The sequence below is a fragment of the Onychostruthus taczanowskii genome, unplaced genomic scaffold, assembly GCF_017590055.1.
Source record: "Onychostruthus taczanowskii isolate IOZ18803 unplaced genomic scaffold, ASM1759005v1 scaffold4, whole genome shotgun sequence".
Classification (NCBI taxonomy): Eukaryota; Metazoa; Chordata; class Aves; order Passeriformes; family Passeridae; genus Onychostruthus; species Onychostruthus taczanowskii.
In genome coordinates, this window is record NW_024501459.1 from 1,795,225 (window position 1) to 1,821,241 (window position 26,017).

The 26,017-nt window shown below is 38.4% G+C and overlaps 1 protein-coding gene across 1 annotated transcript in view; it reads left to right on the top strand.

The window, feature by feature from the left end:
• Nucleotides 1-351: 351 nt before the first annotated feature.
• Nucleotides 352-26,017, top strand: part of SNTG1 (syntrophin gamma 1) — a 309,163-nt gene continuing 283,497 nt past the window's right edge. The window contains exon 1 of the mRNA XM_041412822.1: nt 352-434. The gene's annotated coding sequence lies outside the window, so the exon portion shown is untranslated. The remainder of the gene's footprint in view (nt 435-26,017) is intronic.

Genomic DNA, 26,017 nt, shown 5'->3' on the forward strand with positions numbered 1-26,017 from the left:
GCCTCGCCTCCCCTCGCCTCGCCGCGCCTCGCCTGGCCGCTCGCCGCCGCGGAGGGGCGGCGCTGCTCCCTGCACGCCCCCGCCCGGCACCCCCGCTCCGTCTCCGGAAAGGACGCGGGGAGCCCCACGCTCCCCCTCAGCGCGGCGGCGGAGTTCGAGCCGGTGGCGGCGGCCGGGGTGCGATGCCGTGTTAGCCGGCGGCCCGCCCCGAGGTAGCGCCGGCGGAAAGGAGCGCGAGTTGCCGGGGCTGTGGCTGACACCATGGGCACCGGGCGGGGGGTCGAGGCGGCCGGGCTCCCTGCGCTCCTCGGTTGAGCCCGGGGATGTGCCGGCGCCCGGAGGAATTATTTTGGAACTAGCACGGAGCGGTGGGCGGAGGACGAGCGGCACAGCGTTTCACAGCTGCAAGGAGATCGTCCGGCGGTGCTGTATAGGCAAGTAAGCTCTTGCTTCCTTTTCGCTGCGTTTCCTTCGTCTCGAGTGACTTTTTTTTTTGCAGCTGCTGGTCGCTTGCTGCCAGTTCGTTGGCAGGATGGTCGGCGGCGCCAGCAGCAGTTCTCGGGGCTTGAGGTGCGGGGGATTGGTGGCCGGGGTTGCAGGGGAGCCCCGCTCCAACTCCGCCGGAGTCCGCCGCGGGCGGAGCGCCGGTGCGGTGCTCCGGTGCATAGCCGGCAAGGGAGCTCCGTGTCCCAGTGCTAACCACTTCTGCAACTGTAAGAGATTATGCCTTTTTTTCAGGCATTTCCTAATGTAAAATGCCTTCTCCTCTTTGCTGAGCTGTAACTAAATTGCAGGAGTCCCTTAATTGCTTTCCATCAATGCTTCTTGTGGGAGAATTCAAGAAGCATGTTAGGCTTTCATACGCACTTATGGATTCAGATAGTGAACCCGGAGTTTTGATTTTTATGCCCTTAACTTTGTTATGCCCTGCCTGGTGTTCTTCCTTGAGATGCTCTTGCTGTGAGGTTATGGCTTGTCCAGCCTTGTTTGTTTGCTTTTAGCCTGTGGATATTTATTGCCACACTTGACATGGCAATGAAGGAAAAGTTGACTGTAATTTATTTCAGTGTATGGAGGACAGGTTGCAGGCAGGGGACTAATTCTTCTCTCAGAGGAACTCCGCTTCAAAGGAAGAGGCCCATGGGGCTGTAATCTGTAGCTGAAAACTCGGAGAGCTCAGAGCAGACTGGTCACGCTGCAAAGAACGAGTTCTGTTCACCTTTCAGCAGTGATAGCGTTTAAGCTAAGCTGCCTGCCTTCCCGTACCTGTGAAAAGACCTGACTTTGAAATGCAGGGAATAGAGATGTGAATTCTGGGCAGGTTTGGGAGAAGGCAGGACTTTAGGCACTGCTTAATTAAGTTTGCTCTTACTGATTTCCTCAGTGTCTTCTCTATGATCCTGAAAATGGCAATCTGTTACAGTGACCTTGTTGCATGTTGTATTCTAACATGAAAGCGGCACAGAATAAAAGTATTTACACATATTTACAGCTAAGCTCTGATGTTTCACTAGGAGCTCATTCAGTTTCAGTCAGTGTGGTAGTTTCAGCAGGGGCACTGGGCATGGTATGTGTGTAGGAAATAACTTGGGAAAATAACTTGCTAATAGTGATGAAAGTAAAAGTTGAAGTGTTGGCAATGTATGTTTCTGCAGAAATGCCACTGTGTATGAAATGTCTGTTGAATTTTGGATATTTCGTTTTCTAATCAGTGAGATCTGTACTGAAAGGAGTGTGTGGGTGTGTGTGGAAATCTCAAGGCTTCCCAGGTTAATGCACTTTGAGTTGTCAGCAGCAAGAGATCTTTTTATGCACTGAAATACACATTTTTATGTAGATACAAGATTGACATGATACGATTAAAAAGTGTTGGGATGTCAATATGGTGAATGTGTATCTGACTCAAGTTTATAGCTGAAAGATAAACTAATCCTTTCCTGTAATGGTGGAAGGTGATCTGCCTGAAGGGAGTGTCATTTGTTTCAGTGCAGTTTATGGAGAATGTTCATATTTCCATCTCTCTGATGAAGCTGTGAAACACAATTAGAATAACTGCTGCTAGACAGTGGGATGCAAACCTATCCATTACTTAAAACACTCAGCTTATTCTGCCTCATATGAAAAAAAGTATAGTTTCTGGCAAAGTCTGCCTATGGTTCTGTTGTAGTAATTCCTTCCTCTGTTGCAGAGTGGCAGGCTTTCACTAGGCATGTGCAAGGGAGAACATGAAACACTGAAGCATGCTCTAATCTGGAATTAATTTGGGCTATATATTACATTCGAGGTTTCCACAGTTAGCATAATTAAGTGCTTATGCCTGATTATATGAATAAACGGGGTTTAAAAATGGTATTAACTTTGTCACTTGTGGTGCATAGTGCAGAGTCTTCTTCCTTTTTAGTCTTTCAAACTAATCTAATGCTATACTCATTCTTTGCATGGAGAAGAAGAAAACATAATTTAATGATTTATCATTTGGCTTTTGCCATGTCTTGTCCCATTGCTATGAGATAATCTAATGAAGGACCCCATCACTGAATTAAAAGACATGGTGCTTTAGACTTTCACTTACAGTCAGATTTCCCCTCTTTTACATGGCTAAAGAACCGAGTTTTAACAAGATCTGAGAAAAAAAAAATGTTGCTTTTTCTGTTAGAAACTTGAAAGAAAGGGGAAGGTAACACTTGAGGTCTTTAAAGACATAATTAAAAACATCCACTTTTAAGATACTAATCAACCTCCTTTACCTTCACACATTTCTTTATCTTTTACTTGGTACTTGTGAGAAAGCCTTTCTGCATATTAGTACTTTATTTTACAATATGTGTAGTTCTTAATTTTAAAAATTCAGGAGTGGCCATCACACACTTCATTCTAAGGCTATTCTAGAATCCTGTTTAATGTTCTGTATTCCACTTGGCTTGTATCTTTTGAATTGGAGATTTCCAAAGCACACTATATTCAACTTTATAGTATGCATTTTTGTTTTAATTGTAGATAAATCTCTTTACTAGAGAAGATTGTTGACCTTGATTCAGAAATTTCAGGGCAAGCTCAGAAGTTATTTTTCTTCCCTAATTTTTTTTTTTTTTGTGTTTTCTCAGTCGTGCTTTTTGGGCATAGCTTTCGTGAACTGACAGAGACACCTACAAGCAAAATGAAAAACACCAACAATTAAATGTGATTTTTCTAGTCAGTCCAACGCAGTTGAATATGTAATTTCTATTTATTAATCTTAGATTGAATATTAAGACAAACAAACAAGAGCTGTAGTCTGCTCTCAGTTCTTCCCTCTGAAGCGCTCAAGTACCATTTCTTCATTCTTGTAGCATAGCACTGGTCCTTGTGCCTGAGCTGTCACTATTTCCTTCTGGTAGTCATCACCAGGTCTGCTTGCATTCACTGTTAAAAAGCTAAAGTGTTGTTGTGAATGATAAGAAACATCAAATGAATTTAATGTGTCTTGTTTCTTAGCCCTTCACATGGCTGTGCTTTCAGTTCAGGTTTCCTGAGTCCTGAATTTGGTTTGGGTTGAATCCCAACATGAGTCTGCTACATCAACATATACCTCTGGCAGTATGCTGTGACACTGGCTCAGCATGATTACACAGACAAACTTCTGTATTTGCTCAGTTTTGTCTGCCACAACTGGAAGAGTCAGAAAACCTTACTGTTTTTGTGGCCAACTTAGATTTTCTGCATTCCTGTTGCAGATCAGAGAAAAGAGAGAAAGCATACATTAAAAAAACCAAAAACCAAAAAACCCAGAACTTAAAACAGGTCATGTCTCAAAGATGTAGCTATAATTAACACCAGGGAATGCAGTGGAGATACATCCAGGGAAATTCACACATGTATTTAATTATCCAAGGAGGAAATTATTATTCATCTTGAGATATTGATTTAGTCTTAAGAGATTGATTTAGTAGGTGATGTGCCTACTCCTTATGAAGAAGAGGAGCTATGTGGTACAGAAACAAAGCGTTTTTCCACTGCAGACTTGAGTTGTGGCTCTCACTGTCATTTGGGACTCTAAGCCTTCTCTTCAGTAATTAGCTCGAATTGGCCAAAAGAGGTGGAACGCTCTGATGTGTGATGAAGCTGGGGCTGCAGCAGCCAAGGGCTGGGTTGTTTCCTGGGGACTTGGTCTCTTCAATTTATTAAAGTAATGAGTAGAGAAAAACTAATCAAGAAGAGTGTTTGGGATGAGATTAATTTTATGATTTGTTCTCTGGTTTATTTTGGGTAATGTTGGGCAGAATCATAAAAGTTCTTCACTGTGATACTTACACGAGAGTAGTGTTAGTTTTGACAGACATATATAAAGATATGTAATATATTTATTTATTTATTTAACATAAATACATGTTCTGTAAACTGGGATTAAGGCTTTGCACATGAGACCAGAACATGGATAAATGAAACTGCTGGATACAGTTTGCTGTGCCACTCAGGCACTTCAGAGATAAGGAATGGATGGTTTATGAAAGGCTGTGCTGTATCTTCCACCATGAAAAGCAGGAGGTCCCTCATGCCAGGAACTGAGCACAGCTGAAACAGTCATGCCCTGAAGGTGGCAGTGGATGTTCCCAGTGTGGAATAAAACTTGGAGCAGAGTGAAAGTCCCACACCGGTGTTCACAGATGCTTTACTGCTTTAATACTGGCATGGTAACTGAGTCTGTGAAAGAACTCATGGCTTCAGGGATGCTGTGGGTGCAATTGATTGATTCCACAGGTGGTTATCATCTGGAACAGGGATGAATTTTTAATTTTTTTCTATAAAGTTTGTTCCTTGCTCTTAGATTTGGGTGTTCATTCCTTGGTTGGTTGAGATTTTGGTTCAAAGGTATGCTTTTAAAGCTGACAAACATCAAGCACTTTTGAAGTGTTCATTACTTGGAGCTTTTGAGAGGAGGAACAATTTATTCATCAGATTATTCTGAAGTTTGGCTTTATTTTATTTTTTGTTCATTCTCAGTGTGTTTTTTCAAATAGTGAACAGTGTACTTGGTTTCATGTTGAAGATGTTAGAAATGGCATTTTAAGTTGCATTTTATATTGGCATTTTATATTGCTTTTTGGTCAAATTATTCAAATAGACTCTGATTTAAGTGTGAATAAAAGCTATTTGAGTAAAAAAACCCACATGCCTTTTCCCTTCCACTTTTTGTATTGAATTTATTGTAAAAACAGCTAACCATAAAGAAGTGAGAATGGGAGTGCTGTTTATGACGTTCATATTTCTTCTGCTTTCTGTCAAAAACTAAAGGGAATTTCATAATCTTGTACAAATGACAGACTATCATGAGTGATAGTAATCATGTCCTCCAATTCTTTCTTGGTGTAAAGACTATTTTGCTATTTTTTTTTAATTTAGTGTAAAATTGTCATTGATTTCAACAGGTATAATATTAAGAAAATGAGAATATTTACAAATCTTTTAAAATTTTGGTATTAATACTTAATGTAGCTGTTAATATGTGTCTTAATATAAAACACTGATTCTTAATTATATAATTGTTTCTAAAATACTTTGCTGTTTTGCATTTGCTAAATATATAGTCATTCATAATTATGTGAGATAGCTTTTTCTAGTTTCTCTGTATGCTAAAGTGTTTTGATTGACTCTTAACAGTTCTGAATAATGAACTGAATGCTTCAGCTTCAACAACACAAATGGGCATTGATTTTCTTTGACTTGCTTTTGACCCCTAAAGAAAGTCATTAGAATTATGCTTGAAAGAGCTTTGCTCTATCGCCTATCATTTCATAGATATTATAAACAGGCTTTGGAAACTAATCTATGCTAATCAGATTTTTTCAAGTGAAAAAGGAGGGGAAATTCATCAGCTCTACAGTTGTCTTGCAGCCCTAGGTTTCATCACTCACAGCTGTCTGCCTGTATCCATTAGCAGTTGGTATCGCAGCTGTATGTCCCTGAATGCAGCAAAATTCACAAACAGTTCTTCTCACAACTGTTTAATTGGTTATTAAATGGCAAACATTTATGTGAAGAGTTTGGTCAGTGCCATGCAGTTTTTTTCAAGTAACAAAACATGCAGTGATGCATGTGTAGAGTTCCTCCCTGAAAACAGGTTTTGAGTAAAAGTCAGCATCAGGTCTGTGTCTCTGCAGGTTTTAATGTTTGGAGTGCCTCTGTTCTCATTCTGTAAGTTATATATGATTTACTTTTTTATGAAACAGCTTTATGGATGCAGAATGCAAAGCTAAAATATAAAAGATAAAAAGGTAAAACATAGAAGTAGTCTTTTCAAAGTCAGCTGGAGAAATGGATGCAAGAGCAAATTGGGTTTACAGTGCCGAGGAGCTGATGTGGTCATCATGAATGGAGCAAGATAGGGCCCTTCCTGGGGTTCAGTTCCTGGCAGGGCTCCCCGTCCCTAAACTAAGCAACTCCATTAACCTAAATGCAAAATTAGCCACTCTGATGCTTTTTCAGCTGGAGCAACTTCTGTGTCAAATACAGTGACATTTGTGAAGGGGTTTTATTGGAGGAAACATACTGCAACTGTGCTAGAGGTGTTTCCAAGCAAAGTGTATAGAAATCGTGACAACATCTGATGATTATCACCTCTCATATTATTTAAGCTCACTGAGATAAGAAAGGACCTTCCTGGATAATTGAATGTACAAGGAGACAATTTCTTTCTACACCATTTCCTTCATCTTTCAGCTAGTTAATTCTTAAGCATTATTAGTAATAGTTCATCGTATGCTTCTTTTCACAACTTACTGCCTTATGCAGTTGTGATGTTGTCTGGGCTGGTTCCTTGGGGTGTCTTAATTACAATTGCTTAGATTTCAGTTTATTCTTCAGTTTTCCTTTTCACTACATTAAATACCTTACTTTACCTCCAAAGGGAGAGCTGATCTTACTCATCAGTGATTATATATTGTATTATTCTCCATGTTTTCAATGCTATTGATGTTTGCAAAGTTTTCTTAATTTAGAAAAACCCTAAACCTTCTGATTTTTGGTAGGTGGGCCAGAGTACTCATTGCATGCTTTGATTAATGGAGAAATCCAGTTGATAACTGTGATTTGATACTGCCATTTGTCATTACGCTCCTGCACAACGTGCCCTTTCATGCACATCTTACTGCCTTTTTTAACCTCTTTATGATGTGTCTTCAATACTTCTTTCTAAGGTTATCCTAAGGTTAATGCTAAGGTTAATCTCAAGCATTATTCCATCATATGATACATCTAATACCCAGTTGATTGTTTTCTCTGGTCTAAGATTCTGTTGGTTTTGTGCTGTGCTTCCATGTGTCTATTACAGCGCTTTATTGAGTTTCGTATATAATTCTTTATAAACCCTGTGTCATGTTTAAACCCGTGACTTTTTCTTTCTGAAATGAGACTTGATTTTAGGTTTTACTGTTAACTCTTTACTATTACATATTAGCTTCATTTGTCTAACTGCAGCAAAGGCATTTTTTGGGGAAAAAAATCCCCAGCATTTTGGGAAATGAAAAGTAAAATATTTGGGCATAATTTTCATTTTGAAAAATTACAATAACATTATCCATCATCTTCCTTTTAGTCTAAAGAGTATGAAAAGACATAATATTTCCCCTGCTAGTTACTGCATGGTAGTACTGACCACTATACTGTGCTGACCACTATGTGTATACACCTGTATGCCTTCTCAACAGGTTTTTGATGGCTGCAGAACTGTGAGCCTGAGATCACAAGTAGCTGGGGTCATAAAGGTCTAGCCAGACTGCATGAAAGAAGGCAGTAAAATATAGTGGGTTTGCTTTTTCATTCTTTATGCTGTGATAGAAAGAGGATATGTATGACCCTTGAAAAGAGGAAAAGGTGAATAGTTGCATTTCTAGACAAAGCACAGAGAGAACTGCAAGGACAGAAGTAAGATATTTGATGAAAGAGCTTCTGTCTGTGTTTTTGAGGGGAAAGAGGTGCTTTCCAAGACAGCAATTGTTCAGTAATCTTCAGAATTGCATCCTTGAAATACAGACCTGCTGCTTGTGAAGAGTTCTGCTAGAAAAGTATTCCTTTTGCATGAGAGAAATGTCTGGGTAAGGCTGTATTTGTGTCATTTTTCTCCAAAAGTTCCATGAATTCCCCATATTTAAAGCAGGAACTCATGTACAAGAATTCATTTGCATCCTTAGATGGACTACTTCCTTCTGCAGGTACATCTGTGGATTTAATTGAGAAACTCTGGTTCATTGGGCTGTCTGAGGGAAGCAACAAGGAAATCATTGACGTGTTTGTGTTGCCTCACGTTATGAGAGTCACAAAAGTGGCGTCATCAGGATTTCTCATTCTTTTTGCCCTGCAATACATAAACATACATGTATCTCTCTCTTAAGAAGAATTCTGTCATAAATTTGTCTTCCTACATCCACCTGTTTTAAAATATATATTCTACAATATTCAGAAGTTGATGGATACTATGTGGAGTTATGAAACTCATTTCACAATTCAAATTTTTTTTCTAGGAAAGTTCTTTGGGCACCTTACTTTCCAGCAGGTAGATCTGGAAAAAACAGCTGGAAGCACCTCTAGGGGCGGCTCGAAAAATATAAAAACAAGATTCTGTGCCTTTTAAATACTAGTTCTGCTTCAGAGAAAGTAGATGAGAAGGAGGCTGCTTTCATGGATCAAGTGTCAATATTGCTTGAGTTACAAAGCAATACACCAGCTTAACTTACATTCCTCCTTTTATGGCAGCAGAATTGTCTTTTCTGGATGGCAAGAAATATTTTAGATCTTCCTACGTATAATATCTCTCTCTTGAGGCATTTAAAGTGCTGAAAACAACCTCTGCACAAAAGCTTGCAAAAAACATTAAGTACTTTGAAGTTCTGCAATTATGGCTAAATGTCACTTTCTGCAGGTTTATGGCATGTAAGTAGTTGGAGATGCTACTGTCAAAAAGCTAGTCCTTCATCTTTAAAAAATACACCTAATAGAAGTAACCTTTATTTATGAGTGTACAAACTGTCCTACTCTGTGTTTGAAACCTGTGGTCAAAACTCATCTGTTTATCAAAGCTTTTTGTTAGCTTAAAAAGAAGGTTGAATTACATAAATACCATCTTTTATTTGAAAGACTTTCTTACCACCATACATCTGAAATACTCTTCTTGCATTTAGAAATTGTGAAAAAACCTGAAAACTTTCCTATAAGTACTACAGTGTAATGCTAGACATAAAAATTATGGTCTCTAATACAAGCCAGTTGTTTTCACAGTACTGGGGCTCATTTGGGGTGAAGATTAGGGACAGTGTTTGACTTTTTAGTTTCAGACTATGCAAACTTAGCATAGTAAGTGCTCTTGATTAGGCATAACTGTATGTACCAATAGCACATATCTAGGCAGCCTTCAATTTAGGATGCGGGTTCTTCTAGAGTCTGCAAATCTAATCAATCTCAGAATGATGTTTAAAACTTCAAAATAATGGGAAGTAAAAATCTATGAAGCAGTACTTTATAAAAATAACTTGGTGTGCTACATGCAGCAAATGTCTAAAGGGTGCTGCTGCTCTTAGTCTGAAGGCTTGTGGAGGTACTGCTGCTCAGAATCGGTAGCTGCTGGAAAAGCGACACTGTATGTTGTTCTCTGTTTAGAGAAATTGTTCTTGGGGTAATGCTCATGGCAGTTGTAATGCTGATTTCCATAGCAGCCTGCCTACAGTTCCTTGGAAGAAGAGTGCCAGTGTTTTGCAAGAGCAGGACAGGCATGATGTGTGACTGAATCAGCTCCTTCCTCAGCCATGGGGAGGATGTTCTTCCACTGCATGCTTGGTTTTCATCAGTCTGGGAAGCCTTTGATTTACTGAAATACTCATGGTAGCTTTTGAAGTGTGAAATTACTTGTATGATGGTCCCTTTTGCGTAAGGCCTCACTGAAGTGTTCCTGTTAAAAGCTTGGACACAATATTTTTGCTACAGGTTGTTGCTGTTGTATTAAGAATGGGTGAATAAAGCCACGTAAACTCCAAAGTCTCGAAGGCAAGATGCTGAGTTTATTAGAAACCACACATTCTTTTTATAGAGAGTTACCATAAAGGTGAACCTGATTGGTTCTTAATGAATACCCTCACACCACTAATTAGAAACAACTAATTAGAAACAACACCCCCTTTTAAACATCTTAGAAGAAACAAGTTCAAAACACCAGCTGCAGGATTGTTTTAATTCTTCCTCTGAGCTTTCTCAAAACTTCGCAGAGGAATGTCTGGGAAAGTTTATCTGACTTTCTTCTCTGACCAGTTCTCAGCATCCACAACAGGTCAGTGAACATGCTGCATGTGGTTGCTTGTGGCAAACCCCACATTTGAGGTGGGTGTTCTGCCCCAGAAAGCTTGGGCCCTCTTTGCCCTCACAGCCCTCATTGCTGATGTCTCTTCTTATCTCCCATGTTGCATATTATAGCCCATTATGTCAGCTGCTCCTGTGTTTGCAATATGCCAGCACCAGGAAGGCTGTGCATGAAGATTTTCCTGGCCATCTTCTTGGCTGGTATCTTGCAGGAAAGCATGGGATTAATCATGGTTATTTATGAGATTCATAGTTCTGAGACTTACTTTTGGGAAGCCTGTGAGATCTTCAGCATAATAATCCTATAGTGTTGTAATACAGTGATATAAAAGTACCTCATTCAGGGAAGAAGTGGTGTATGGGGAACTTTCTTTGTTATTTGTATGTACAGCAGTGAGCATGTGTGTCACCTCTTTGAGATAAAGGTGGCACCATGATAAAAGTGACATGATAAAGACTCATCTGTAAAACTTCAGGAATAACATTTGTTTCTTTTTTCCTGTTAGTGATACATACATACAAAGAATATATTTCTTTTATATAGCCATAAGGTATGATTTCTGCCTTTCAGCCAGTTTTTGACTGAAGGAAAGACAAAATCGGCAATTTGCAAACAGCTCATTCTGACACTTCTGAGAATGGTCTCTAGTTAGAGCTTCACGCTTACGATTCCCCCCCACAATACTTGTGTTGTATCCTTTACTGGCTTCCAGCTTGGACAGTGTATGTTTTACCCATATTTGTGTGCATACATGTGTTCAGAGTAAATAAATGTCTGTAGGAGATAAATATCATATATGTGTCAAATATGATATACTATGTGCTTTTCAGCCTTGGTAGCCCTGGATTTTGGAAATTTGTAGTAAAACCATCTTTGATCATGAGAGCAGCCACATTACATGGCTGGGTGTTTTTGTGGCTGCTATTACACCTATGTAAAGTAGGTGGCCTGTGCTTGTGCAGGGATTGGCGCTCTTTCAGATAATCTTCCTCAGTCTGCATACCCTTCTCAAATCTATTCAGAAATACAAGTGAGGGTCATCTTCCTGACCTGTTCAATATTCTCTTTACATGCCTCTTTACATGCTAGTTCTTCCTCCCTCACATCAAACTGAACCTCTTCTTTGTTTTCAAAGGTTTTATTTAGTAAAGCCAAGCATTAGGTGCTGTATTTAGCAGCTTACTGAGGTTTTTGTTCTTACCACTTGCCCATCACTATCTGAATTGCCTGAAATTTCCACATGTTTTTCTGTGCCTTATGAAAGTAAAAACTCTGTACTTGAAAATCTGCCTTTATAACATTTAGTTGTCGTCTTAACTTCTACTAGGATGCTTGCAGAAGATTTCCATCTGGAACTGATTTCAAGCCTAAATGAAAAGTTTTTTTTCAGTGGATCATTTTCAATAGTTTTGTAGGAATAGCGTTGTACAATAAGTGAGATCTTAATGCCTACTTCTTTTAATAATGGAAATTCCTTCTTTCACATTTTTGTCCTGTTAATCCAATAATAGTATCTACTGTTTGTATACTGCTGTGTATTAATATATCCTGGCTCAGGGCATGAAAATAGTGTTTCTTGTTTCAATAACTACACTTGGCTACTTAATTTTGAACTATTTAATATACGTTTCTTTGGTGTAATTGCAGATACATGATGTGAATGTTTTTATTCATCTGCCTTTAAGCCGAGCATAACAGACAAGGGCGGATTACCTGGAAATTTACTTTCAATTTGATGAGACTACCCTGTTATCTTTAGGGAGGAATCTTCAGCATTTGGCGGCAGTTGTGGCACTGTTAGGTGCCTTGGACTTAGATCTGTTTCCATTTGTTCAGAAGATTCAAAGCGTTAAGAGTTTAGTTTAAAAATAAAGGAAAAGGGTTTAATAATGAACTGCTCAACCAAGAGAAATTACACATTAGTTTGAATGTACAGTGAATTAAAAAATGCAGTGAATTAGTGAGGAGACGTCTTGCTGTTGAATCCAGCCTGTGAAGATGTGAAGTGTGGGGAGACCCAAAAAGAAGACCTGGATTCTGGTGTTCACTGGCTCCTTTCTGAGTCATCATCATGCCCATGAAATGTTGGAGTGGGCAATGAGCATTCCATCGAGTGGACAGTGCTGGATGACTGCACAGCGGACCTGCCTCCTCCTTGGAAAACAGAGCTTGGTCTTTTGTTGTACTCCATGCTCTCTTCCTCAGAGGTTGCAGTCCAAAAATAATATAGCAACCAACTGTACTTCTGGAAGAAAGGAGTGGTGAACCTGTTTTAACTAGAGAGGTGAGTGGGTGTGGTTTGTAGGCTGTGTAAAAAACTGGTTGTTAAACTGGTTTGTTAAAATTTTTTTTTATTGTTTTATCTATATTGTAGAATTTTACCTCAAGCTTTTCTCTGTGTGTAATATTTTTGTTACTGAAGTTTAAGAAAATTTCAAAACAGTAACTTTTAATTTAAATCCTACTTTTTTCAGTTTGGCAATGCCGAGTGTAGGAAATAGAGCACGGTCTCAAGAGTGAAGTGGAACTCTGAATTGGATTTACTCTGTGATCATCACATAGACTTGTGCACATTGCATAACTTTCTTTTGGTTCATTTATCTCACTTAGCTTAAGTTCACACTTTGTGAACACATGGTTAGTACTTTGAGACTTCATTAATGAATGGTTACACAAAGGTTTATTTTCAGTAGTTAGAGACAGTGGATGCATATAGTGTGTTAGATACTGATTTACATGCGGTTTTGGTTTCTCAGAATGTTTTTCATGATCTCATAGCAAATTACTGTATACTTGGTCACTACTTTCTTTGATGTATTAGTTTTTGGAAGAACATTACACAAACCTGAAAAATAATTTGATTTGTTGTAGGAGCCTTTAAAATGGATTTACCTAAATCTATTCTTGACATCAATTAAATTTATTATGAAGTCATATTTGCTCATTTAGCTGTCTCTGTCTTAACAAATACATTGTAAGGAAGAACACTTGGAAGTCTTAGAATTCATGCAGTGGAATAAACACACTTGAAGTGATCTCTCTGCAACCATTCTGTCTGTGAATAGAGCCACAACTGCTAAATAAATGCTTTAATTTTTTACTATAGCACTGTGAAAGGAAATAGTGGATTATTATTTAGAGAGCTATAAATTCCCAAAATAAATTGCATTTTTGTTTGTATTTAAAAAAACTACAGCTGAACAGATGGGAAAGTAGCCCATGCTGCTTCTCAAATTCTGACTTAAAAAAAATCTTTTTCTACATCAGTATTTAATTTCAAAACTGCTTTGTGGGCAAATGGGCAAATCTGTGTATGAGTTTGTTATGACACTACAATTTTTGTATTCTATCACAATAATTAAAATAAAAATGAAATATAGGAATAATTTGAATGAAAGTATAAAGATAACCTAGTATGAAGCCAGCTAGAAAATACTGTCAAACCAGTTATTAACATTTGCTTTAGGATGACTTCACCATCGTACTAAATGCTCATGTTCTGGCAAGGCTTCTAATGAATGAGGCATGTGCATATAGGCTTAATGGTGTAAATGGCAAGTTATCCCTTTAAAGTAGAGAGAGAACTGCCCATAGTGAATCTGTCTGTCCCACAGCACCTTGACAGCTACTCATTCTGTAAGGTGAATCAGCAAGCAAGTGTATTAATTGCTGATATCAGACGTTAACCACTTAGAATTTATGTTTTGCTGTCCTAGTATTTAACAGATGCCTGTTAGGAAAGATTTGTCTCTGCTTTACTTTGAGGTGGTAGGTTATCTATCAAGAATAAAAGCTTACATCCCTGGTGGATGTGTTAATTGACAGTTGGATTAATAATGGAGACTGTGTTATCCAGTTTAGTGTTTTTGCTGCAGTTGAGTATGGGGAAGAGAGTGCAGACATGTAAAAGCTTCAGACAAACAACTGTTGCCCACCCTTTACTCTTGTGTGGGTACATATGTGCAGCATGATAGCAGAAATTTTATTTTTCTGGGCAGTCAAATTAAAAACCAATCACCTCTATGCTAACATGTCCCTAGGTTTTTTGTTACTCTCTGGATGTTTGGCCTGCTGTGTTGTATTTCAGAATAAAATTGTGTGTTTATAGAAAACGTATTGTGAGTCCTAGTTAAAGCTTATTTTGGCCAAATTGGTTATTATGATACAACTGGGAAAGGCAGTTCATTAACATAGATTGGGATGTGAGACACAGGGTTCCATTAATTTGTCTGAGTACTTTTTAAATTATGGCTGGGGGACTCTGAAATTTACTTTAGTGTTCAACAAATGGACTAAGAGAAACAATGATCAGTGGCAGAAAGCATTTTGCAAAGAAACTGGATGGATGGATGGATGGATGAAAGGCTTCTGCTGCATACTTCGAGGCTCTGCAGTTCATCATTATTCAATCACAAAGATTGAATAAGCAAATTGGAGCTTAGAAACTATGAACCAAGAGCTGCCCAACAAAATGTCCGAAGTCACAGGGGAGGACTACAAACTGATCCAAATGCACAGGGATAATTTCCAGAACCCCTTTGTGTTTAAATATTTATTACCACTTTAACTTTTTATTTTTCTATGACATATGTCTCTTTCCCATGCCAGATTGCCAGTCTTTGAAAGGGCAGTAAACATTTCTCTCTCTTGCAAAAGGAAGAGTCATTTGGTATTCCCTCATTCCTGTGGTGGTAACAGGGGATTGTACTTTGAAACATTTAACTTACTGATTGGAATTGAAATTTTTTTTCACTAATGAGGTTTTCTTTTTTTTTTTTTTTTTTTTTTTTTTAATGTGATACCTAATGCTCCAAGGAACTTTATGACAAAGTATATTTATTCCCCCTGCATTTTTGGGGAGCAGGAGTACCTAAAGTTACTCAGATCTTTCCATATCCACACAGTGTTCTTGAAAACTGAATGTATCGTTCACACCTGCATTTTTAAACCATGTTAAACAAATTGCTCATAGAACTGAGGGAAAAACATCTCATTGCTGGCAAAATTGGCACAATTTGTAAGCTGGCTTAATGCGTCTGTTGGTTTCTGTTCAAATGAAAGGTGTGAACCGTTTTTGTCTAGCTGAGTGTGTTTTCTATAAAAAGACTAAAATTTCACGGTGATAAATTCTAGTAAAATTTTTCTTCTGGCAAAATATTGGTACATGAATGCTATGGATCCCCAGGAAACTGAGCATTATGCTGAATCGGACTTGGGAGTACTGAAAAACATTTTTTCACAGGCATTTTTGGAAGTGCAAAACCATCTATGTCAGTATAATGTGTGCTTCAGAGGCTTTTCATATCCTACAAAGAAGGGAAATACCTTAATATATCTTAGAGGTTGGGGTAAAGAGCAAAAGAAAAATCTGACAGATATGTAATACACCTTGGCTGTTTCAGTGCTGTGTAAGAACTGAATGCAAATCTGTAGCAGAATAAGGTGAGGAAAGTGGTCATATGCACTCTTTTCCTGCATTCTAAGACTGCTAATCTGAAAGGCTAGTTCTGAACAAACAGCAGGATCAGTATGCAGAAAATCTTGTAAACACATTAATGTATTTTAAAAAATAAATTTTTTAGCAAGAAGACTTTTTTAAAACTTGTGTTCAGTCCTAAAACGCAGTGGTGGATTTACATCTCTTATGTCTTCACATGAGTAACCTGGTTTGCTGATAACATTGTTTATCTTTCTCAAATTTTTCATCCTTTTCTAGTGGACGTGTGCTTTATATTCAGTATACTCAGGGTGCCTTACATTCAGCTAGACAAAAAAGAAACAGCTTAATCTGGCATCAGCCAGGCAGAGAACTGTTATGCTAAAGCAACTTTCCTTTACCAAAGGTTGATAGATCAGTACTCTAAAGCTGGGGAACAAGTCAGATAAGTTTATATCACAAATGAAAATAGTGAGGTGTGTCTAATAAATTTGGAACTCAATGCAAAAAGATAAACTGGGTTCATTTGGTCTAAAGTCAAGAGCATTGCTACAGGAAGTGTATAATGTGCTCTGATATAATTTCCAGTGGTAGCTTTATGAATAAGAGATAGAACATATAGAAATATTCACATGGTAAAAAATTATGTGTAGTGGGCACTATAAAAATAGCTAAAAAAGCCCCAAGAGACAATAAATAGTAGAAGCTCATGCATGATGGATAGGCTTCCACTCTTGAGAGACTCCCTTGATCAGAGTTCCTGTTTCTTTTTTGTTGTGAATATCTGGTGAACTTCTGGAAGCTGGCAAGAATTTTTCTGGCAGACTGAAAGAATGCTGCCATCCAAGAAAGTCTTATTTTATTTACTGCAGTTTTAATAAGTTGTTTTTTTTTGTTGTTGTTTGTTTTTTTGTCACAGAGATGGACTTCATTTGCTAAATGAAAAGTGAAACTTGAATTGATGGTCCTTAGTACAGTTTGGACAGGACTGTGAAAGGAATTTTCCTTGCCACAGCTAGTGACCAGATGGTCTTTTCCTACAGATCTTCTGCTTTGATAAACAGTAAATCTCTGCCTATCAAGTTATTGTGAGCCTTAAAAACTGATTGTTTTTATTTTACAATAAAATAAAAAAATACTGCAATATGTCTCCAAGGAGGGCTTCAACCCTATTTATTCAGTTCCCTTAATTATAATACTTTTTTTACTGGTGTTGACTTACGTGGCCACAAAGGCTCAGAGCAAGTGTTAAGTATTTAGGAAAGGGATAGTATGTGGAGGTGGTGGCGGTAGTGGCTGTGTTACTCTGAGTTTGGAGGTGGCAGGAGCAGCTACACCAGGAGAGCTGCTTGTGCTGCCACTGCCCTGCTGCCTTCCTGGCCACACCTTGGGAATGAGAGGGAAGCCATCTGGTGGGAGCTGTGTTGGGGACACCGCAGGTGCCAGGGCTGTTCGTGCCCACAGTGGCTCTGCTGGCTGCACCACCCTCTGCATCCAGCCAGCCTGAGCACTGCTGGGAAGCGTCAGGGACACCGCTGGTTCCAGCTTCACTGCTGCCTGCCTGGCTTCCTTCCTCGCCAAGGTGGCTGAACGTAAGGCCCTGATCCTGCATCCATTGGTGTGCACCAGTGCTTAAGGGACAGTGGTTGGGTATAAATCACAGTCATGTGATCTCTTTATATACTAAGTTAATAATATCCTTAGCTCACACGTAACAGTTCCTTCCTTGTGCTCTAATCATATTCTCCATATTTCCTGTTATACTGTAAGTAGTCCTTTCGAAACTGTGTGTCAACTCAACTAAAGCACAGATGATTAGTTATCTAATGTGTTTTTGTGTACTGTTTGACATTCTGTTCTTGTAAATAATTTATTAGCAGAGAAATTGCAATGAAAGTTTGACTCTGGCTTCTTTCAGATGTTCATCTTGACAATTTATGATCTTTCACAAAATATTTATCTTACGTTCAGGAACAAAAATGAACAAAGAGACAGATTTGATATTGCATCAGTGGGTTCATTCCACTTTTACGTGTTTTTCAGTTAAAGAGATTTGAATCCCAGCTAATCAAAGTTGAATCAGCTCAGATGAAATGTTAGGAAGCTTTAAGTTGTGAAGGCAGCATGAAAGAGCTGGAGTGCAGAGTCAGTGAGGGAGGTTACTATTGAAGCTGTCTGGAAACTCAGTTTGTTACAAAGACTATGCAGTGTAACCTGTTTCATGTTTGTCCCTGGTACTTCAGTGTCTCAATCAGAACTCCCTACAGCCCATTTTAAAGGTATTGGAAATCTTTCTCCGTTTCTTTGAACATTTTTACAGTTATTTTGGTTTCTACGAAGCAATGTGAAAGAGTAAGTTGTGATTTATCTGAGAGATATTTTGAAATAATTTATTTCCATGTCCCTAATAGAAATTCACATTCTGCAGAGTGACAAAGAGGCCAGTTTTCCTCCCAACCACCTTTACATTACTCTGTCTTTACATATAATACACATCAATAACATTTTTTTAAAAATTTTTATTTATTTTTTTCATTTTTAGTCTGGCTCTTAAATTGAATTTTCAGTCAACAGCTTGACTTCATCAAGATCAGGCTTTTGGAATTTCTGCATTCCCTGGTTTTAGAGCTAAAAGGAAAAAACAGAAGCTGATTCTGCACATAATTCACACCTGATGAAATGCGTGGTTTAACATTGCACTCATTAAGCTGAATCAAAGTTGTCTGCTGTGTTATACAGAAGGGTAGTGGTGATGACCATGCTAAATGGCTTTTAAGCTGCCTTACGTCTGCAGAAGGCTGTCTGCACAGGGATTGATGTTATTCTTAAGAGATGTTTTAAACTAGTGCAGCCTGGCTGTCAGGTTGGCCCTTATTCTCAGATACTTTGCTTTTGGAGTAGTAGTTTATCCTTTAATTGAGAAGAGCATCATTTGCTGCCTCTCAGAGTGCTGTCATGCTGTCCTGGTGACATTGACACATCATGTCAGCCAACAGAGGTTAAAATAGATTCTCTTCCCCATACTAGCTGATGAGTGAATGCAAGAGTTAAGGTAACACCTCTTAGCTTTATTCTGGAAAATACTCTGGAATTCTAACACTGAGTGGAATAACATTGCCTGGATGTAGCATAAGATCATGATTGACATAGATAAGCTCAGCAGTGAGTTGTTGAATCAGTACACCAAATTTTGCTGCCCTAGGAATACTGCTGCTGTTTTACTTGCTGTACTGGGCATATGCAGAGTGGTAATTTGACCCAGGCAGTTTTTATATCTGTGCCTTTCCAGATCTCCTTATTGTGCTGTCTTTAGATTCCCTCTCCAAAGCTCTTGCTCTGCTCACACAGTGCAAAACCAGGTTGGATTTTTGAGTGCACTACTCAGTCAGAGAAAATGTGCCCAAGACATGTTCAAGGAGGTTCCTGCTTGTCCTTTGTGACAGTGTTTTGTGATATGTCAGTTTGTCTAGCAGAGAAGATAAGGTAAAGCACATTTGAAAAATAGAGACTTTTAAAAAATGTGTTACATTTTTGTATTACATTTGTGTTACATTTGACAACGACCAAGCAGAATATAAACAGAATATAATTCAATATAAATGTTTGCCACTTCTGGAAACTCAGATAACTTCAGGAATTAAATGAAATGTTGAAATGATTTTTCCTGCATGTATGTTTTAGCATATCAAGAGGTTTCTTTCTCAACATAAAAACTGTACCTGGACACACTCTTATGCCTTTTGTATTTCTGGTTTTCTTCCTTTTAAATTTATACCTATATCTTGGGTACCATACTTTATTTTTAAACAAAATGTGTTTCACTGTCATTTTTGCAAAAGTTTTACCCAGCTTAGCCATCTGTAGTTCTCCTGTGCATGCCTTGTCACAGGATGCCATTCCTGTCCCTGCAGAGAAACCACATTCTGAGTCTTGTATTTCAGATAAACCTCATTCTTCCATGAGCAGTCTCTCCCTGGTTGCTCACTGAAGCTGATCGCCACACCTGTCCACTTCTAAGATTTTTCTTTCAGCATTCACTGGTGACATTGCAAAGAAAGGAATTTTAGGAGTAACATTGAAGGAGGTATAGCAGCTGCCAAAGCAGAAAATCCTGCCAATGTTAATAAATCAGGATCTTTTAAAATGTCCACTCTTCTGAGCAATTAATGCCAGCAGAAGATGTATCTTAAGGCAAAAAAAACCCCAACAAACAAAAAACAAACAGTACAGCCCCTACTTCTCCCAAGCCCCTTTGTAGGTCCTCAATTTTCCTGTGTTTTTATGCCAGGTGGCTTAATTTGACTATCTTTAGAACCCAGAATTTTCCTTCTGGGAGAATTAGTTTATTAGTCCAGTTTACAGTTGAGATTGTTGAAGTTCCTAATTCTGTTTGTATTCATAGCCAAGAATAAGTTCCCAGGTTTTGTGTTCAGATATCCATGTTTGCACAGCATCACTCTGCATGGTTTGTGGTGTGGATTAAACTCAGTTCATCTCCAGGCAAGAAACCTATGGAGCAAAGCACCGTCTCTCTGGCATCTTGTGGGACCACATTCCAGTAATCACAGGAGACAGGTTCTCTCTGCATATAAATCATGTGTACAACAAGAAAATTACCACTGCATTTCAGTTACTAAGTAAATCTTCCTAATAATATTATAGCATACTTGTATTTTCTACAGTATTGTGAGTTTGGGGCTTTTTAAGCTTTGAAACCCAACATCAAGAATAAACTTTGAAATTATATATATTCCTATTTATTTTCTATAATTTTTCCATAGAAAAATGGCAGAGCATGTTTCATTTAAGCACTTATTGCTTTGATTTTTGATCCTTTGCTTTTAAATAATCAGTATTCATCTGAGTACAGCACCAAAAAGGACACAAATATTAAAAAGAAGTCTTTTAACTTTTTTTCACTCTGACATTTTGAAAAGGAAAAAAGCCCCCTTCATACTCATTTCAAGACATCAAGATCTTTTTTGTGTTTGTTGAAAATTTCTTCAAATATTTTGCATGGTCAAACTTGTGAAGTTATGTTTCTTTAATTTTTGAAAGATAAAAATTTTTAGAAACCTTGTATCTGTCTTTTGGGTGAGACTTAGCTCTGTTGATGACACCAGCATTTTTCAGTTAATATATTTTTTCCTGTTTATGTAGGCATTTTTATGTTTATCCAACCATGAAATGTATATTAGCAGTGCTTCAGACACCTGGGAAGTTAGATTATGTTTTTTGACTGGAAGGAAAAAGCAAATAAAAATGATCGTTCTTGTTCACAAACCTTTCCCAGAAAGTGCAATGCTCATTCCAATTTCTTTTGTCTATGCACCAGGAATAAAGTTTGCTGAAGCAAAAGTTTTGGTTAACTCTCCTATTACCATTTGCCCGAAATAAGGATATGTGTGATTTTCTTGTCCTTCGTGGACAGCCTTTGACCGTACATCTGGGTTCATGCACCCCATACTTTAGTTGCTGAAGGAGTTGGGTAGGGCAAGAATTGGTTTATCAGCTTGATAAATGACTTTGAACTGATACATGCCAAACCCTTATTTTGGTAGTTTTACTTTCTAGAAGTTAGAAGTACAGCTTATGATATCTGAAGTGAGCTATGCATTCTGAACTGCTCTTTTAATCCTTTATTGAACAGGTGGACAGTTTTGCTGGTCTGTCCTCATTTTTACTAGGTTTTGGACAAGTTTTCATTGTGGGAGCAAAATACCTTTTCTTGCTTTTTCAGGTATTTTTAGAAAGTACCTGATATTATCTGGTACTGGAAAGCAGACAATTTAGGATTGAAGAGTTATGAACTCTATATATGCACTATTGCCCTATAACCAAATGATAGGACACATGCTGTAGAATTTCTGGTATGTAAAGATGTGTGCTGTTGTAAACATCTTCAAAGTCTGGAGCAAGCTGAAAATACCTATCCAAAAGAAAAAAGACATTGGAACGCTTAATGAAATCTAAGGCAATAAATACTTATCTGGGGAGAAACAAAGTTGTGAACTGGAACCTGAAAGCAGGTTATAGTGAGGTGGGTGTTGGTCTCTTCTCCCATGTAAAAAGTGATAGGACAAAGGGAAATGGCCTCAAGATGCACCAGGGGAGGTTTAGATTGGATATTAGGAAACATTTCTTCACTGAAAGGTTTGTCAGGTATTGGAACAGGCTGTCCAGGGAAGCTGGTGGGTCACCATCTCTGGAGGTATTTAAAAGACGTGTAGATGTGCTTGAGGATGTGATTTAGTGGTGGACTTGACAGTGTTAGGTTTATGGTTGGACTTGACAACCTTTAAGGTCTTTTCCACCATAAATGATCCTTAGATTCTGTATTTCTATGGCTTAATATAATACAGCTCTGAAGCATAACTTGAGTACACTTCCATTGTCTGAACAGAATGAGCTAAGTCTATGTCAGATTGTTTGACTGAGACAAATAGGAGAGCTGAAACATCTCTGAGTAATCCTTTACTGCATGAATAGTTTTTAGTTTTTCTTTTTAATTACTGGTTTTTGTGGATGAATCACCTTTGGGAGGCCTTTTCCACCTTTGCTGTTTGCTGCTGAATATTGGAGCTAAACAGTTCTATTTGTCCGTGCTAGATTAACTTCAGATAGTCTCTTCTTCCCTCAGCTTCCCTGTCTTCCATTCACACAGAAAATATCCTGAAAGAGAGTAAAGCCTGGGTTCAGTAGCTGGAACCTAGCACAAATAGTAAGGCAGACTGCAGATAGAGACAAAAGTGAAAAATCTGGACAGAACAGGTCAGTAGAATAAAAGGCTAAGAGACAGGCACAATGAGGAAGGGTCCTGCAGAGGGGCTGAGCTGGGGAGAGCCAGGACAGGTGTGACAGAGCTCGGCAGGCAGGAGGACTAAACTGGGAACTGGCGGCTACATGCATGTTCTTAGTAATGAGGGAGGGGAATCAGGTTTTTGTAATTAACTGACTGATTTAATAGCTAATCTGCTAAGCTGTCCATGCTAGATTAATTTCAGATATTCTCTTCTTCCCTCAGCTTCCCTGTCTTCCATTCACACAGAAAATATCCTGAAAGAGAGTAAAGCCCGGGTTCAGTAGCTGGAACCTAGCACAAATAGTAAGGCAGACTGCAGATAGAGACAAAAGTGAAAAATCTGGACAGAACAGGTCAGTAGAATAAAAGGCTAAGAGACAGGCACAATGAGGAAGGGTCCTGCAGAGGGGCTGAGCTGGGGAGAGCCAGGACAGGTGTGACAGAGCTCGGCAGGCAGGAGGACTAAACTGGGAACTGGCGGCTACATGCATGTTCTTAGTAATGAGGGAGGGGAATCAGGTTTTTGTAATTAACTGACTGATTTAATAGCTAATCTGCTAAGCTGCCTCAGCTCCCTCTTCTCTAAGATATTGACAGGTACCTTCAACTACCTCACACAAGTAGTAATTAGTCTCTATTTCACTGTTGGTTCCTGAGGTATTCACTGCATGTAACTATTGTAGTCAGGTGTATTAAAGATGTGGATGCTCTGTTTTGCTGTGGCATAGATGGGTTTGTATCTATATTTAATTCAGTGTATGCTTTCTATTTGAAACATATTGCTGTACTTAAATTCTGATAATAAAAGCTGAAACTAGGGCTTTTTGAATTAATGGAACTACACACTTTCAGTAGTTTTTCCCTCTAAAAGCAAAGCATTGCAAATACTAAAATAATTCCAGAATTGAGCTTTATGGGGGAAAAATGACCTAATGTACATTTAGAAGAGCTCTGAATTACAGTAAATAACTAAAACTAGAACTTGACTCATTTAAAGTCAGTATATGGAGACTAGCAAGCTCTCTCAGAGATTCCCTTGAAAGTAATATGCCAATTCAGGAAACAGAAATCAAATACATCTATTCAGCAACGGAGTTCTTCATAGTCGTGGATTGATTTTAATGTCAGTTCCAATTTGCTGTGAAATTTTTGAGGCATTTCCCAACAGATGGGGCTTCAGTGATGTAGTTTTTGTTATCAAATGAAGTGCTCAGTTTTTCCTGGGTAGCACTTATTCACTGCTCTTGAGATTTGTTTCCTGCTGTTTTGAAGCATGTCCTGTCTTGATTTGGCTGAAGATGTTGCTCAGTTGAGTGCTGATTTTCTGTGGGAAAAATGTAAGGAGAGAGTAGTGTAGGATCAACTTTCTGAAGTCTTGCAAACCTCTGGCATAGAGGTCTGATGAATAGAGGGGGCTCTTAGTTACCAGAGGAAGCATTCTCTGCATGAAATACTTTTGTGTACATGTAGCGTGTACAGTTGACTTTACTAATTAGTCAGCAGAAATTTCTTTCTTGTGTCACACTTGTTCTTGTCACTACTGTTCCAGTAGAACTTAACTGGCCCAGAAATAACTGTACTTCTTGGCGTAATTTGAAATACTTGATTAAGTAAATGTTCAGAACCTATAATGAATACTTACATTTCTATGCCTTCATAGCTTATTTATTTAATGGATATTTTTTAAATATAGTCTAACCTTCTCTGTTGGAAATTGCATATGTAGATCTTTGGTTTGCAATTTAGTATGTAGCCCTTTGCTTTTGCATCAGAGTATTATTTTCTTCCATCTTCTTTGTTAAATAATTGCTGGGAACCATCAGTTTATGGACATTCAATTAAGTAATTTGTTTCTCGTAATTAAATAATGAACCGCAGCAACCAACCAAGTAAACATGTTCAGAAATGATGTCTGAAATATTTTTCCGTAAGTCTGACACCAATTCAATGACTGTATCTCGGGTAATAAAACTGATTTATTATATTAGATAATTTGATCAGTCCAACCCAGTGAAGGATGACCCTGATTGCTGCTAAAAGGGTCTAATTATGATGGCGTATGTTGTCATTAAGGCTTTGTTGGTCAACCATGGTTATTAAAATACTACTTTTCTTTAAGCTATAGTTTTTTTTATTGCGGTGGCATTCCACAGAATAACAATACAATAAATTGGCTTTCTGCTTCCATGAGATGAAATAGAAACTTAATTGTTATTTCAGGAAGAGAGGAGAAAGAACAACCTCAGTTCCCATCTGAATGACTTTGTGTTGCCTGCTGCCGATGTTTAGTGAATCCTGAATATGCTTCCAGTGGAGTAGCAGACATTTGATTTCTGCATTAAACATGCTCGTGCCTATCAATAAATGGAATAAATTGAATATTTAAGGTTTCTGTGTGGGAATTATCAGGGGAAAGGCAATTTATTTCTGACTGAAAATTCTTACTTGTCATTAGAGTGCTTTGAGCATCCCTGTAATACAAAAGGCTGTTTCTGCCTCTCCTCCCAGATCTCAGTTGTTCTGCTCCAGTATAGTGGAGCAGGTCATCTCCCCTGTTATAAGAAGGTGCTCTTTTAGCTTCACCACTGAATGGCATTTCACTTGCATTTTTTTAATTTCATGAGGTTGATGGAAAGAGGAAAGGTGGAGCCATGACCTTCATTCTCCTAAGCTTGTCTGGTTAGGAAAGGAAATGGTGCCTGTGATGCATGAAAATGGGTGTTAATTTGCTGCCTTACAGACTGGCCTGTGTCCATGCTGCTTTGCTTAGTCCCTGAAACAAGGACAGGGCCGAGCCCAATCTCGCCCTTTTGCTATCTTCATTTTTTCACATGCTTTGCAGTAGTTCTGTACATCGCTATATTTATTTGAAGGGCTTACATCTTCAAACCTTTCCCTTTTCTTCTTGACTTCACAAATAAGCTTTTAAAGACGTAGAAACTGTCTGCAGCTTGTACACAGAAATTGCTGCCTATCCCATTCTACCCTCCAGAACAGCAGAATTACTGAAAGATGAGCATCATGTTCAAGCACAGCTTTACTGGTTTGGCACACAGCTGTTTCAGAAGTGCATTATACTTCAAAGGAGCATAATATTGTTTGAAATGTGTGTTGTGAAATAGAGATGAAGCAAAACCTAACATTTTCTGCATATTTAAGGAACGTGGTGCTTCTAACTACCAAAAAATGTTAGGGCTGGATTGTGATGCAGAAAGTGTGAGAGTCTTTGGGGAGATGTTTTGACTGTTACAAATGTAAGGAGTATCCATCCAGGACAAGTTTATAGAGAAGCATTTACATTAATCAATGTGTACTTTGCTAGGGAAAAACCCAGCGATTCAAGGGTAAGGAAACACCATGAGACCATTGACAAGATGATGCTTTGAAAGGAGATTTTTGCAGTGTTTCAGTATATAACTGGATTATGTTGCACGATTCAATAGCACATAAATAAAAT